Source organism: Erinaceus europaeus, chromosome 5, assembly GCF_950295315.1.
Source record: "Erinaceus europaeus chromosome 5, mEriEur2.1, whole genome shotgun sequence".
Lineage (NCBI taxonomy): Eukaryota > Metazoa > Chordata > Mammalia > Eulipotyphla > Erinaceidae > Erinaceus > Erinaceus europaeus.
This window is the reverse complement of record NC_080166.1, coordinates 126,712,832-126,727,896: the sequence shown is the minus strand read 5'-3', so window position 1 is coordinate 126,727,896 and position 15,065 is coordinate 126,712,832. Positions and strand designations below refer to the sequence as shown.

The window sequence follows — 15,065 nt, the reverse complement described above, 5'->3', positions numbered from 1 at the left end:
CTTCCTTCCTTCCTTCCTTCCTTTCTTTCTTTCTTTTTTAGAAAAGCCAGCTGGGTTCATTTCTTTCTTTCTCAGTGGATCCTTTTTTGTTCTTTTAGTTTTGTTTAAAATCTTTTTAGTTATTACTGGATTGAGACAGACATAAACTGGGAGGAAAGGAGAAGATAGAGAGAGGGAAAGAAACAGAGAGACACTTGCAGCCCTGCTTCACCACTCATGAAGCTTCCCCCTGCAGGTGGGGACCAGGGGCTTGAACCCAAGGCCTTGCACACTATAATGTTGAACTCAGGGCCTTGCACACTGTAATGTGTGCACTTAAGTTGCACCAATGTCTGGCCTATTTATATTTGTTTGTTGGCTCAAGACAGAGAAACTAGGATGGAAGGAGGAGTCAGAGAGGGAGAGAGACAGAGAGACCTGCAGCATTGCTTCAACCCTTATGAAGCTGCCCCCTGCAAGTGGAGACTGGAGGTTTGAAGCTGGATCTTTGTTCATGTTAACGTGTGCACTCAGTCAGGTGCATCACTACTGGGCTCCTCTTTCTTCTTCTTTTTTTTTCTGATCTGCAATTTCTTTCTTTTTTTTTTTTTATTTTTATTTGTAAAAAGGAAACACTGACAAAACCATCGGATAAGAGGGGTACAACTCCATACAATTCCCACCACCAGAACTCCATATCCCATCCCCTCCCCTGATAGCTTTCCTATTCTTTATCCCTCTGGGAGTATGGCCCAGTATGGCCCAAGGGTCATTGTGGGGTACAGAAGGTGGAAGACTCTGTAATTGCTTCCCCACTGAACATGGGTGTTGGCAGGTCGATCCATACTCCCAGCCTGTATCTCTTTTTCCCCAGGGCTCTGGGGAAGCAGAGCTCCAGGATACACTGGTGGGGTCACTGCTCAGGGAGGTCTGGTTGGCATCACGGTAGCATTTGGAACCTGGTAGCTGAAAGAAGAGTTAACATATAAAGCCAAACAAATTGTTGACTAATCATGAACCTAAAGGCTGGAATAATGCAGATGAAGATTTGGGGTCTCCGTTTTGAAGCTAGCTAGTAGGCATATTTTAGTTATATTCCACAGGGCCCATGAATATACTAGTTTTTTCCTGAGCCTGACCTCTGATATGCAGATGGATCCAAGTTATTGTCTGAGGAGATGATGTCATGGCTGGAAAAAGGGCTAAAAAGCTGGATCAGGGAAGAGAGTAGCTCCCAAATAGGGGAAAGGTGTATAAATATTGTTGACTGTAGACTCCATCGATTTAATCTGTGGCCCATATGAATTTTAGGGGCCTATGTAATCTCTGCATCCCTGTCAATCTGAGCTCACATTCTGTTGTCATGAGTAGGAACATTCTAAGCTGCCCCAATTTCAGGACCCATCTTCCTTAGGTGGTAGATAGAGTATGTTATCCAGCCTCCCTTCGGAGGATGGAACATTCTCTACTGTTGTTGATCCAAGTTGAGGGCAAGGTCCTATGAGTGGGCCCCTCATTCTTATGTTTTCACTGGTCCACTGGGCTTCCTGTGAGAAGGCTTGGGTTAGGGGTTTCTTCTCGGTGGTAGCTGTGGTTGCAGGGTTGGGCGATGCTCTGGGGTCATGTGGCTCTCAGCCCAGAGTTCCAGCCCAGGCTCCCTGCATCTGCTTGGCCCAGGATGAAATGGAGCCATTGATCAAGGCTGGTGCACACCGAACACTGTGACCAAGGCAGCTCCAGAAATAGAAGCAAGGATGTTCACCCATCCCCTCCCCCCGCTCTGGTAAGAAAACAACCCACCCCACCCCCCACCCCCCGCTCCAGTAAGAAAACAACATCATTTCACAGGGGAAAAAAAAATTTTTTTTTGAAAAATTTCAAGATTAAAAACTTCAGAAGCCATCAGGTTCTTAATGTTAGGCAACTCAAGGAGAGGTTGTTTCTTTATTGTAATTGAGTTTATGCAAAAATAAAATTAAAGGCATGCCATCAATTACTTAATGGATAATGAGTCCTTGACTGTCTGACTCAGAAACTGGTTTGTTTTTGCAAAGCTCTGTAGGCGGCCCTGTGGAACAAACTATAAAAGTAAAAAGTAAAAGTACCCTGGACAGGCCCAGTAAAAGTACCCTGGACGGGCCCAGCTTAAACTGCAGGTTTGGGCAGAGCTGTGTCCCCTAAGGCCTCTCGGACTCTGCTCCCTCTTAGTCTCAGGATGGGCCATGATGGATGCCTTTCCTCATCCTCAGGAGAAAGGTATAAACTGCCTACGAAGCCCAGAGGGGTCCAGGGCACCCAGGAACTGGGCAGTACCACACTGTCTCCTCTTACTACCCTGTGTCTCTTTGAGGGACTATGAAAGAATTAAGGCTGAAAACTCTTTTATGCAGCCCAGAGCCACAGTGTTTCCTCTCTCTCTCTCTCTCTTTCTCTCTCTCACAGAAGGTCTGACACCTAGACGAGTTTTGAATCTGCCATGGGAAACAAAAAATTAAGTGTCATGTAAGTCAGGCTTCTTTCTTTCTTTCTTTTAAAGAATTTATTTATTTATTCATGAGAAAGATAGGAGGAAAGAATCAGCCATCATTCTGGTACATGTGCTGCCGGGGACTGAACTCAGGACCTCATGGCTTGAGAGTCAAGTGCCCTAGCCACTGCGCCACCTTCCCGGACCACAAGTCAGGTTTCTTAAAACTAACTTGGGGGCCTGGTGGCATAGCACCCAGTTGAGTGTACACATTCACCGTGCACAGAGATCCAGGTTCAAGCCCCCAGTCCCCACCTGCATGGGGGAACACTTCATGAACGGTGAAGCAGTGCCTCAGGTGTCTCTCTGTCTCTCTCCCTTTTCGTCTTCCCATCCCTTCTCGGTTTCTTTCTATCTATATGCAACCAACTAATGAAAATAAAAATAATAAAAAAATATATTATTTTTTGCCTCCAGGGTTATTGCTGGAGCTCAGTGCCAACTCTATGAATCCACTGCTCCTGGTGACATTTTTTTTTTTTCCCATTTTATTAGATAAGACAGAGAGAAATTGTGATAAGAGGGGGAGATATAGAGGGAGAGAGAAAGAGAGACACCTGCAGACCTGCTTCACTGCTTGTGAAGTGACCTCCTCTGCAGGGGGTGGGGGAGCCAGGGGCTTGAACCTGGATCTTTATGCAGGTCCTTGTGCTTAGTACTATGCACACATAACTGGGTGTGTCACTGCCTAGCACCTAAAATATTTTTAAAATTGAAAAAGAAAATAAAAATAGCTTGGGGTCTTTTGAAAGGTGAATCCTTTGGCATTTCAGGAAATACTATAGGGTCTACTTTCTTTGTTCTTGAACTTCAGTCTGGTCTTTGCTTTGAAGATGAGTCAAGCTGTGAACCTCATGGACACCGTATTCCTTCCCTCTGGAATGATGCTGGAGAAGAAAGGCTTTGGATTAAAAGGGCAAGCTACCGAAAGTTCTCGAATTAAGGGACTGGGTTTCCAACTTGGCTCATCCTCTAAGATGCTGCTCTGTCAGACCAGGTCCTAGAAACAGAGCCCCACTCTCACTCTCTCTGTAAGATAAAATAACTGAAAACAGATAAGCTTATAGCTTATAGACTTTGATCAGTTGGGAACTGGGGGGTTTGAACTCAAGCTCATGCACATTGTAACGTGTGTACTCAACCAGGTGCACCACCGCCTGTTCCCTCCCCTGTTGCATATATATATATATATATATATATATATATATATATATATATATATATATATATATATATATATATATATATCTCAGATTGCTAGGCCCCGCTACTGTAGTTTCCCAGATGGGCTTCCTGGGTCCTGAGAATCTTCATTTCTAACACAAGGGGCTGGGAAAAATGCTTTGAAGCTCACTGGAATAAGGATTCTGGGCTCTGGTGTTCATACTGTATATCTCTGGTTCAGTTCTCTACCTACTCCCAACCATCTTGGCAGTCATAAGGCAAGCCTGTGGCACATGCTAGAATTTCCCTACAGGATAATACCAAAGTCACCTAGCCTTATTCTTATTCTCTGATCTGTATTAAAATGCAAGTGCTCATTGGAGGAGGATCAAGAGTTCAATGGAAAAACATTTGTTGAGCATAGTCTAGGAAGTGGGGTTTTGAAAATAATGCCCATCATTCATTCTGTGTAACAGTATAAGCCTTATTGGACTGTGGGAGACAGCTCAGTCAGTCAGTATTTTCAAGTTTATGGATTAAGGTGTAATGTAAAAAGTTGGAATGTCAAAGAGGATGAAGGTAGCAGAGTGGAAAGGAGGGTTGTCAAGAGATGGTCAGTGAGGTATCTTCGTTGAGCCTTCAAGGTCAAGATCATCTCCTAGTGTGTGACGGGCTCAGGGAAACAGCAAGGGAAGAGAATGTGAAATTTCTGAATGACTAAAGTAGACAAGAAGGGGATCTCATTGAGAAGCCAGGTCAGAGAAGTAACTGGGAACAGTGACTGTAACACTTCAAACTTCTGCCCAAGTCAACTCTGGGAGGAGCTCATTTGGGATGGGATTGATTGGCGTCTTGGGAAGAAACTGAAGCCCAAATCAGAAAGAAGAGTGGAAAAACAAAGCCAGCAGTAAGACATAGGGACAATGGCAAACAGAAAAATTGAGAGACCGTGTGGGAAGGAGACCCTGACTCCCAGTGCATCCCAGAAACTCCTCGAAAAATCATGGTACCTTGCCCACCATGAAGGTCAGTGCTGCCTTATGTGGCCTTCGGAGCATTAGAAGATGCCTTTGGGATAAAATGGATGGATCTGGAGGAGATTACGCTTAGTGAAGTAAATAAGGAGAAGGTGGAGGACAACTACCAGATGACTTCACTCATATGTGGAAGGTAGAGAATTGAGCATATGGATGTGAAAATAAAAAGTCAGTGCAGGGGCTGGCTGGTTGCACACCTTGTTGAGTGCACATGTTACAGTGTGCAAGGACCTGGGTTCGAGCCCTGGTCCCCACATTCAAGGGGAAAACTTTGCGAGTGGTTGAAGTAGGGCTGCAGGTCTCTCTTTCTCTCTCTCTCTCTCCCCTCTCAATTTCTGGCTGTCTCTATCCAATAAATGAATAAAGATAAAATGCATATTTAAGACTGGGAGAATTTTAGTGGTGATCATTAGGGGTGGTGGAGTTATTCCAGGGCATACATCTATGTTGGTGGGAGTGGTGTGGAATTATATCCCGACTTTCTTATCATTGTATAAATCATTATTAGGTAGAGCACTATGTCAGAAAAAAAGGAAAGAAGATTCCTTTTCACACCAAGACAATTTATTTTTGTCTCCAGAGTTACAGCTGGGGATCTATGCCTGCACTATGAATCAATCCACTGCTCCTAGAGGCCATCTTTTTCCTGTTGTTGTTGTTACTGCTGCTGTTATTGTTGTTGTTGTTGATGGATAGGACAAAGAGAAATTGAGAGAGGAGGGGAAGGCAGAGAGGGGCAGAGAAAGACCTAAAGACCTGTTTCACCACTTGTGAAACCGCCCTCCTGTAGGTGAGGAGCTGGGGGTTCCAACTGGGATCCTTGCGCTTTGAAATATATGCACTTAACCCAGTGTGCTATTGCCTGGCCCCCAATTTTTAAATTTATATAATTGGTTCACTTTGTTCATCTGTTTGTTTTCTCCACATAGCATAGTTTTTACTGTGAGTAAAATCATTCAGTCTCTCTCTGATTTATTTCACTAAGCATAGTACCTCTAGGTTCATTGATGTTGGATTTCATTTTCATTATAGCCAAGTAGTATTCCAGTGGTGTATATACCACACGTTCATTATGCATTTATCAGTGGAGGGGCACGCTGGCTCTGTTTCTCATTCTGGACTTCTGGAAATAATACTGTAATAAACTGATAAATATGGCCGCTGGCAGGGAGAACCAGCCCAGGGGTGGCGTGCTCGCCTACCAATGAACATGGTGGTGCTTTTGTACTTTAGGGTTGTATGCAGCACAGGTATAACCAGGTAGTATGGGATTTCTAGTTTAATTTCTTGAGGGAACGTCACATTGTTTTCCATAGTGGTTGCACTGGTGTATATTCTAGTTAACATTGTGTGTCAGGGTTCCCTTCTCTCCACATCCTCTCCAACATCTGTTGTTTCTTGACTTTTTGGATGGCAATCCTTCTCACTAAATCCAGAGGCATTTTAGCAGGGCTCCATCTGGGCAGATGAACTAGAAAATGCTGATACTTTTCTCCCACTCTTCCAGGCCACACGGCGATGGAACAGGTAGATGTCTCTCCACCAGGCGTTCAAACTGTCACTGCCAGTGTGTTCAGGACATAGGTCACACTCAGAGTGAGTGAGAATGAGAGGAAGAAAGCAAGCAGTGGGTGTTAGCAGTGCCTCAGTAGGGTCTGTACTGCTTTTTGTGAGTTTCCCTTTCCCCAGCAGTAAAAGAAAACAATCTGAGAAATAAGGGGTGTCTCAGATAAGTGGCTCCAACTGCCTCTTGGTCAGTTCTCTGGTCTCCAAGGCATCATCCTGTATGTGAATCTGTGGCTCATGTGGTCCACTCCAGACACACTTCTTCTCAGCATTGACAGAGAGAGGACCACTGTACACACACACACACACACACACACACACACACACACACACACACACACACACACACACAGAGAAAGCCTTAAAGTGTAGGAATTCAACAGAGGTAAAAAAAAAACAACCAGCTTATAGAGCAATTTTTTTTGTTGTTGTTTTGTTTTGGCCTCCACAGTTAATTGCTGGGGATTTATGCCAGCACTACAAATCCACAAAAAATGTGGCCATTTTTTTTCTATTTTACTAGATAGGACAGAGAGAAATTGGGAGGGGAGGGGGAGATAGAGAGAAAGACACCTGCAGACCCGCTTTACCGCTCACGAAGCATCCGCTCTACAGGTGGGGAGCAAGGGCTCGAACCTGGATTCTTGTGTGGGTCCTTGGGCTTAGTACGCTTAACTGGGTGTGCCACAGCCCAGTTAAGCCCCCACTTTTCTCCTTCTTTATTGGGGCAGCACTTAATTGCTCACAAGGTATTTTCTGTTTTTCCTCTATCAGCTGTCCTTCCTGACAACCATTAAGTCATGGAAGTAGGAGCTTTTATTGACATTTTACAGGTGAAGTTACTGGATCTCAAGGAAGTAGACTCCACCCAAGGTCATAAGATGAGGAACTTTAAGAGAACACTGATTCTTATACCACAGAGTTCCTGTTATTTACAGAGTTCTAATAAGTGATAGAAGAAATTCAGCCCCTTAAGACAACTTCAATGTAGTGTACTACATATGTACCAACAGAAATGTAGTGTACTACATATGTAATTTTGAAATTTTTAGTGGCAAAGAGAAACAGGTGAGGGTTAGGGTGACAACATAATGGTTCTACAAAAGACTTTCATGCCTGAGGCTCTGAAGTCTCAAGTTTATTCCCCAGAACCACCATACACCAGAGCTGAGAAGTGCTCTGGTCTCTCTCACGTGTGCTCTCTCTCTTTCTTCTATTTCTCTTCCTCCTCTTTCTCTTTGTATGTTTATTTATGTGTGTGTCTTTCTCTTGGTCTGTCTCATTAAAATAAATAAATAAAAGGTGTATATTTTTTATTTTATTATTTTTATTTATTTAAAAAGGGAGACATTAATAGAACCATAGGATACGAGGGGTACAACTCCACACACTTCCCACCACCGCATCTCTATATCATAAAAGATATTTTTAAAAAGAAACAGGTGAGACAATTTTACAACTAACATTTCACCCATATCATTTCACTAAGTCCATAGACATACAGCAATATTAGAACAACATTCTCACATTTTTTTCCTAGTCAGTCTTTGAAGTCTGTGGAGTTTAAATTTAGATGATGCTATATTTCCATTGGAAATGCTTGATCTGTATTGAGATTTCTTTAAAAAAAATTGTATTTAGTTTATTTTTGATGAGAGAGATACAGAGAGAGATTCAGCTGTAGTTTATGGTGGTAGGAATTGAATCAGGGAACTTGGAGCCAGCCTCAGGCAGGAAATTCTTTTGGAGAACCATTATATGGAATTCCCAGGCATGTATTTAGATGTGGCAAAATATGTAACTTAAAAGTAGGTTTATGTATTCAGGTTGGTTCAAGCCTGCTTACAGACTTCCCAGTGACTGAGTGAAGGAATACTTTTATTTTTATTTTAATTTTTAAAAAAATATTTATTTATTCCCTTTTGTTGCCCTTGTTGTTTTATTGTTGTCATTGTTGGATAGGACAGAGAGAAATGGAGAGAGGAGGGGAAGACAGAGAGGAGGAGAGAAAGACAAACACCTGCAGACCTACTTCACCATTTATGAAGCGACTCCCCTACAGGTGGGGAGCCAGGGACTCAAACCAGGATCCTTGTGCAGGTCCTTGCGCTTTGCGCCACGTGCGCTTAACCCACTGTGCTACCACCCGACTCCCGGAGGAATACTTTTAAAAAGCAATATACACCAGTTGGAAGAAGTGAAATCTTCAGATTTTCCTTCCTAGTGACATGGTTCACAATTTCAGGTGTTCGTCTATCACATGTGACCAGTGGCTTTTGTGTTGGAGAGGGAAACCCTGGCACTTGACCTTCCTAACCAGGAACCACAGGCCGCCATGTTGGTTCGTCTCTGTCTTAGCACAGGCTGGTCTTGGTAACCATGGCAGAAAACAGGCGTCCTAAGTGCACAAAAAACCCCTGAGAATATAGGTAGGAAAAATAAGAGGTAACAAACCTTTTTATTCAATTTGAATAAAAATAGGATTATATTGTCATGATTGTTTTGTAAATGGCTTTTCCCCCGTGTCGTTAAATCTAATTCTACTGAATAAATGAATAAATATTTTAAAAATACAAAAGAAGTGAGTTTTCTCCCTCCTTATGGTCATCTTTCCCCTCCTGGAGTGGGCTGCTCTGATGGAATCTAGCCCTACTTCTCTGTCTCCTCACAACTGTACGTCTGCACGCACCCCTAGAAGACGGAGGTTATGCTGGTACAGAGGAGGTGGTGCCCTTGCTCATAATAGTAGTTCAGTAAGTTCCAGAAACTTTTATAACTTAGAGGAACAGAAAAGAAGCTGGGGAAAAGTGTGGTCTTGAAAGGCATGTAGAATGATGGTCTACTTCTGTGCAATAGGTTGTCATTTTCTGGAAGGTCTGGGAGTCTGGTCGTCAGAAAGCTTGACATCTCTGCTGACAAAAATGTGGTACGCTTGGTAGTCTAACCATCTCAATTCTGGCTGAGTGTTCCTAGTTGACTAGAAACGAAAATATTTGTTTTCCAGAGGGAAAAATATCTTATCTACACATGCAAGTAGAAGTGTATGTCCTTTCACCGGACTGGACTCCCAAGTATCATTGCATGAGGAAGAATTTAGTGATTACTCATCAATACATAAATACATGTGCTTGCCTGTTTCTTTTCTTTTTTATAATGAGTGATTTAATATTTATTTACAGAATTATAAGAACGTAGGTATATAATTTCATAACATTTCCACTACCAGAGTTCTGTGTCCCATCCCCTCCACGGGAAACTGCAGCCCTTCTCCCAAAGTCTCCCAAGATATGGGTTAACTTTATGACTATATATATATATATATCCCGCTTTATCTATGCTCCTGTCTTCACTTCCTTTCTAAGTCACACCTACACCTACTACTGCTTTCAAGCATCCTTCCTTCTTTTCTCTCAGATAAGAGAAACAGTGTCTGGCTTCCTCTGATGTTTTTCAAATTTGCTTCCCTTTCAATGATGGTATAGAAACAAGATTCCTGGTGAAAAACGGTTCAGGTCCTGGTGAAATGGTGTACAAAGCCCTCTGTTTCTGTTCCCCTATTGTTTACCCCTCTAGGAGTATGGACCAAAGTTCTTTTTGGGGGTGTAGAAGGCGGGAGTTCAAGCTTTTGTAATTCCTTCTCTGCTGGACATGGACACTTGTGCCTGTTTCTTTTCCATAAGGCACCAGCACACACTGTGCTGCCTTTGAGGAAGAAACAGCTCTTACATCTCTGTGGTCCTAAGACTCGGGGATGTTATACAGTATTTTGCAAATATTAACTACTTGCACCCAAGAGCCTTCAATTAAAAACCTCCTTATGATTAGTGCCTGGGCTCCACTGAGCAGCCTGCAAGAAAGGCTGGTCCTGCCTCTGTCTCCCTCCTCTTTGTTCTCTGTGGGGGTGAGAGGTGGGAGGTTGAAGAGGTAATGAGGAAGCAGGTCTGGACTGGTCTGTGAAACCTGACCCGGAGTAAATTTGGTTATTAAACTCATCTTCTTAAACCCCTTTCCCTGAAACTGGTTGATGGGAATACAGTGCTGCCCAACAGACAAGCAGGAGCCTGTCTGCCCCCTTATAACTGGAGTTGGGTGTGTGTAATAGCTTTCTGTGCTGCCAATTCCCTTTGTTGCACGTACCATACTGACTCACTCCGAGCACTTCTGCAAAGGAGTCAAAAAACATCCTGGGGGGCCGAGACATTGCAACTCATTTCAAGAGATGTCCTGCTGAATCAGTGTTCCGTGTGCAGAGAAGTTTGAGAGCCGCCCTTGTTTCTCTTCCCCTTAGTAGAGATGCATTCAAGTTGGGGAAAAAAATGAAAATCACTACTGCATGGGAGCCTGTTCTATTTGGTTTACCCAGAGTTAAAACTCCACTTCATTGACTGTGGGACCCTCTTTTTCAGAGAAGGCTTGTGAACCACTCAAGAGTTATTACTCTCTGAACTTACTTGGAACTGGTGGATTCTAAATGAGCTCCTTCCAGTCCTAATTAAGTTCTTAATTATCAAATATTTTTTTTAGAAGCACAACAAGGCAGAGTGAATATCTAAAGTAGTTTGTGGCATATGCAATTTCTAAAAACAGTCCCATTTAGTTCTTTACACATGCTGAATCCAATAATGTTAAATTTTTGGATGTTATATTTATATAAAGATTTATATATTTATTTTTATGAGAGAAGGTACAAAGCTCTGCTCAGCTCTGGCATGTGGTGATGCTGGGGATTGAACCTAGAGCAGCCTTCAGGCCTGAAAATCTAATGCCCCTCTGCTGTACTATCTCCCCTACCCAAATTTTTAATGCTTTAACAATTTCACAAGCTTGAACATAACAAGAGAAACTAAATATATTGTTTTCAGAAAGCTGAAGTTCTCAGTTATAATGCAGTGTGGGACTTAACCTTACTACTCCATGGAACAGAGCATCTCTAGATTGTGATTGAGCTAACAAAAAAGAAACTGGAGCCAGGAAAAGAGAATGAAAATTTACACAAGGGACTTCTATGCCTGAAGCATTAAAGGTCTCAGGTTCAGTCCCCAGAACCACCTTAAGACAGAGCTAGGAAGTGTTCTGGTTAAGAATAAATAAAAAAAAATAATAATAAGGGCAAGGGAGAGAGACTAATGGTTATACAAAGAGACTCTCATGCCTGAGGTTCCAATCTGAGTAGTGCTCAGGTTAAACAGATTAATAGGGGTCCAGTAGTGGCACACCATACACAGGGACCCAGGTTTGAGTAAAAAATGAGTCAAAAAATGTCATGGGGGGCCCCTAGACATCCCCACCGATAGGGGGCTGTTTCATGAGCAGTGAAGCAGGACAGCAGGTGTCTTTCTCTCTTCCTGTCTTTCTTCCCCTCTCAATTTCTCTGTCCTGTCAAATAAAATTGAAAGAAAAAAAAAAAACAAAAGATGGCCACGAGGAGCAGTGGATTCTTAACGCCTGCACTGAACCTCAGGGATAATCCCAATGGCAAAAAGATACCAAAATAACTAAATAAGAAAGAAAAAATAGTAAATCTATATAAAGAAAACCGAGCTTAAAGTAGCTTGCATGCATCAGTTCAGTCCGTGTGTGAATCATCAGTAAAATTGTTTCATCAGTATTATTTTTTTTAACCTAATAGATGACATGAGTTTAGGTATTATAGGTTCGAAAATGGAGAAGGAAAAAAAAAAAAGAAGAAGAAGAAAAGAAAAGAAAAAAAGAGAATGATCCTTACCTTCTAAAGGTTTACAGTGGAGAATGCTTACAGCAGGGAAAGCTAAAAATCAGGAAATTAATAATAATGGAGAGAACGTCTAAGTGATCTGAGGATACCGTAGTAGGGGGCCTCTACCCATTTATCTCTAAGTTCATATATCTGTAAAGCAGAAAGGACATCAAAATAATATGAACCCATACGTCACCCAAAGTGACAATATCTTTATTATATTGGAGACAGACGTCTCAAAGAGGTGTTTATGGCATTTCTAACAATAAAATCAATGGCCTAAATGTGAAATTAATTGGAAGCCAGAGTTCTAATACCCTGTTTTGGCTATTAAGCACATTAAATTGAATTGTTTCAGAATGCCTGATTATTGTGTCTGCCACACTCATCTGTTTGAGTCATTCCTAACTTTTGGACTGCTGCCTAGATCATTTCTGCAAATACGGTTGCAGTTGAGCTTTCTCCCTCTCTAACTTTCCTCACTACCCTCAAAGCTCAAAACTCAACAAAACGCACTTGTGCGAACTCTAGACAAGAGCTCACCGATGTGCTTACGTGTTGGTTCCCTTGAGTTCGGGTGTGAGTGACTTATCTTCTTGGTGTCTTGCAGGTTCATGATTTAAAAGTGCCTGTGTGAAGTCATTTGTGCTGGAAACTGCAGCCGGGAAGCTGTTGGTGTGTTAAAAAAAAAAAAAAGAAGAAGAAGAAGAAGAAGAAGAAGAAAGAAAAGATCTTGGTTTTCTGTCAAATCTGCGTTAGCCTGACCTTATCAGCGGATGAAGATATTTCAGCTGTTTGACTTTGCCTATCACTTGATTTCAGAATTTCAAAAGATGGAAGGGGAGAAGTAAACCTAAGAGCTGAAAGTCTCAGGGGCTTATTTTATTTGTAGTTTATTTTCCTAGCGTCTTCAATAGCTGTGAGTATCCAAACTGGAGATTCTCCCAAAGAGAGTGTCGTGACAGTGGAGTCACTTTATTAAAGTCAGGTGCGTCTGCGAGACAGGCAAGTGACTTGGGCGTTTAGAGCCAGAGATGACAGTGAGTATGCTTTTATTTCAGCCCACAGTCTTCAAGCGGGGTATATTGATTGATGAGTGACTGCTTACCACTCCCGCCTCTCTCCACTCTATTTCCTGGACTGGACTTCATTAAGCAACTTTTCACTGGCCCTCTGACGTACATGTGGGATTTTCCCCCTCAGTAGCTCTGGAGTCGTTGGAGCTTGGATTGATTTCATCCTTTCACAGAAACTCCGAGAATCCAAATCCCTTTCTCAACATGGCGTTGAACGTGGCCCCTGTCAGAGACACAAAATGGCTGACTTTGGAAGTCTGCAGACAGTTCCAAAGGGGGACGTGCTCCCGTTCTGATGAGGAATGCAAGTTTGCTCACCCCCCGAAAAGTTGTCAGGTTGAAAATGGAAGAGTGATCGCCTGCTTTGATTCTCTAAAGGTAACAGCGTGCGTTTTGATGTGTTGGGTGTTGCCAGGAGGAATGTTCCTCCTCATAACTTTGCAGACATCGAACTGTCATCTTTTAAGATTCTGTCTTCTTGTTTGTAGTGATCTTTGGGAGATTTGCACTCAGACTATTTCATATCAAGCATATATAAATTTTTCACAGATCCATGTTTAAATTAAAAATACATGATGATATATTTTTGGTCTGGTGTGAAAGTCATGCACCCAAGAGTTTTAAATCAAAGTCTCGCTTGTGACAACTGAAGATAAATATTTTATTAACATTTGGTCTTCTGGAGGTTATATAGAGGTGAAGAAATTGAAAGTGTCACTTTTATGTGTGAGTGACTCTGACTCACCTCTCTAAGAATTTTGTATTCTTGTGACTTTCTTTCCTGACCAAGGGACTTCCTAAATTGCTTCTTAGTAGTTTTTTTTTTTTTTTGGTAATGTTCTGTGGCTAACAGAAATTACTAAGCACAAGCACACAGTCACTAGTCATTAAACCTGCTTTATGTACATTAAAGTCTACCACAGGAGAGGAGAATGGGATTTAAGATAGTACTGGTGATGAGTACACAGTCTGTCAGCAAAATACAGCAGATCAGCAAATAACTGTGAGGCAAGACAGGGAGGAATGTATGCTTAAAGGAGAACCAGAAGGAAAACTCTCACAAGCTTTTGTCTTTGGGAGCTGTTAAAGAGAGAGTTGGGTAGAGTTTGAACTTGAAGAAATGGAGGAATTATAAGCAAAGATCAAATTGAAGAAAACGGGTAACTTAGCCCATAATTTTTGGAGGTTTGTCTAGCCTGAAAATTAGGGATTCTGTTCAGGTTGCCAAAGATAAAACATCATGATACTTTTTACAGTGGAGGTAAGTGAGATACATAGACATAGTTTTCTTAAAAAAAATGGAATTTTCATCTTTGTAAAACTACATAAATAAGTCTGTCAAACAGTTAAAAAAAAGGTTGATCCATGTTCTTGACAGGTGATTTGGGAAATCATAGTGCTGTGAAATAGTGACTTAATCCTTTCCTTGGGTACTGAAGGGACTAGGCATGTTTTGGTGGGAAATTTCATCTTAAAGTAAAAAATTATGTCTGATAAAATATAAGTCCACATTGAAATACGGAACTTAAAAATAAAATATTTAAATATACCCTAAACGGAAAATGTGTCTGTGCACTGAAAGCAGAATATATTTGAGTCCAATGGAAGTCTTATACAGGCTAAAGTCTAAAAGTAGAATATGCTGTTTACCTCAATAACTACCTTTATTCTACTCATTTTTATCACGAAAATATTTATTCGATTAGACTTCAAAATGATTATTGCATTGGGGCTTGGTGCCTGCACTATGAATCCACTGTTGCCTGATGTTATTTGTTGTTGCTGCTGTTGTTGGATAGGACAGATAGAAATGGAGAGAGGAGGGGAAGACAGAGGGGGAGAGAAAGACACCTGCAGACCTGCTTCACCGCCTGCAGTGACTCCTCTTCAGATGGGGAGTCGGGGGCTTGAACCAGGATCCTTGCACAGGTCCTTGCACTTTGCACTGTGTGCACCTAATGCAGTGCGCTACTGCCCGGCCCCCCGTTTAGTAATTTTTT

General features: G+C 42.0%; 1 long non-coding RNA gene across 1 annotated transcript in view; it reads left to right on the top strand.

The window, feature by feature from the left end:
- LOC132538655 (uncharacterized) overlaps positions 1 to 12,697 on the top strand; it is a 75,474-nt gene extending 62,777 nt beyond the window's left edge. Inside the window, exon 2 of the long non-coding RNA XR_009550018.1 lies at positions 12,600 to 12,697. This is a non-coding gene — a long non-coding RNA (uncharacterized LOC132538655). The remainder of the gene's footprint in view (positions 1 to 12,599) is intronic.
- Positions 12,698 to 15,065: the final 2,368 nt, after the last annotated feature.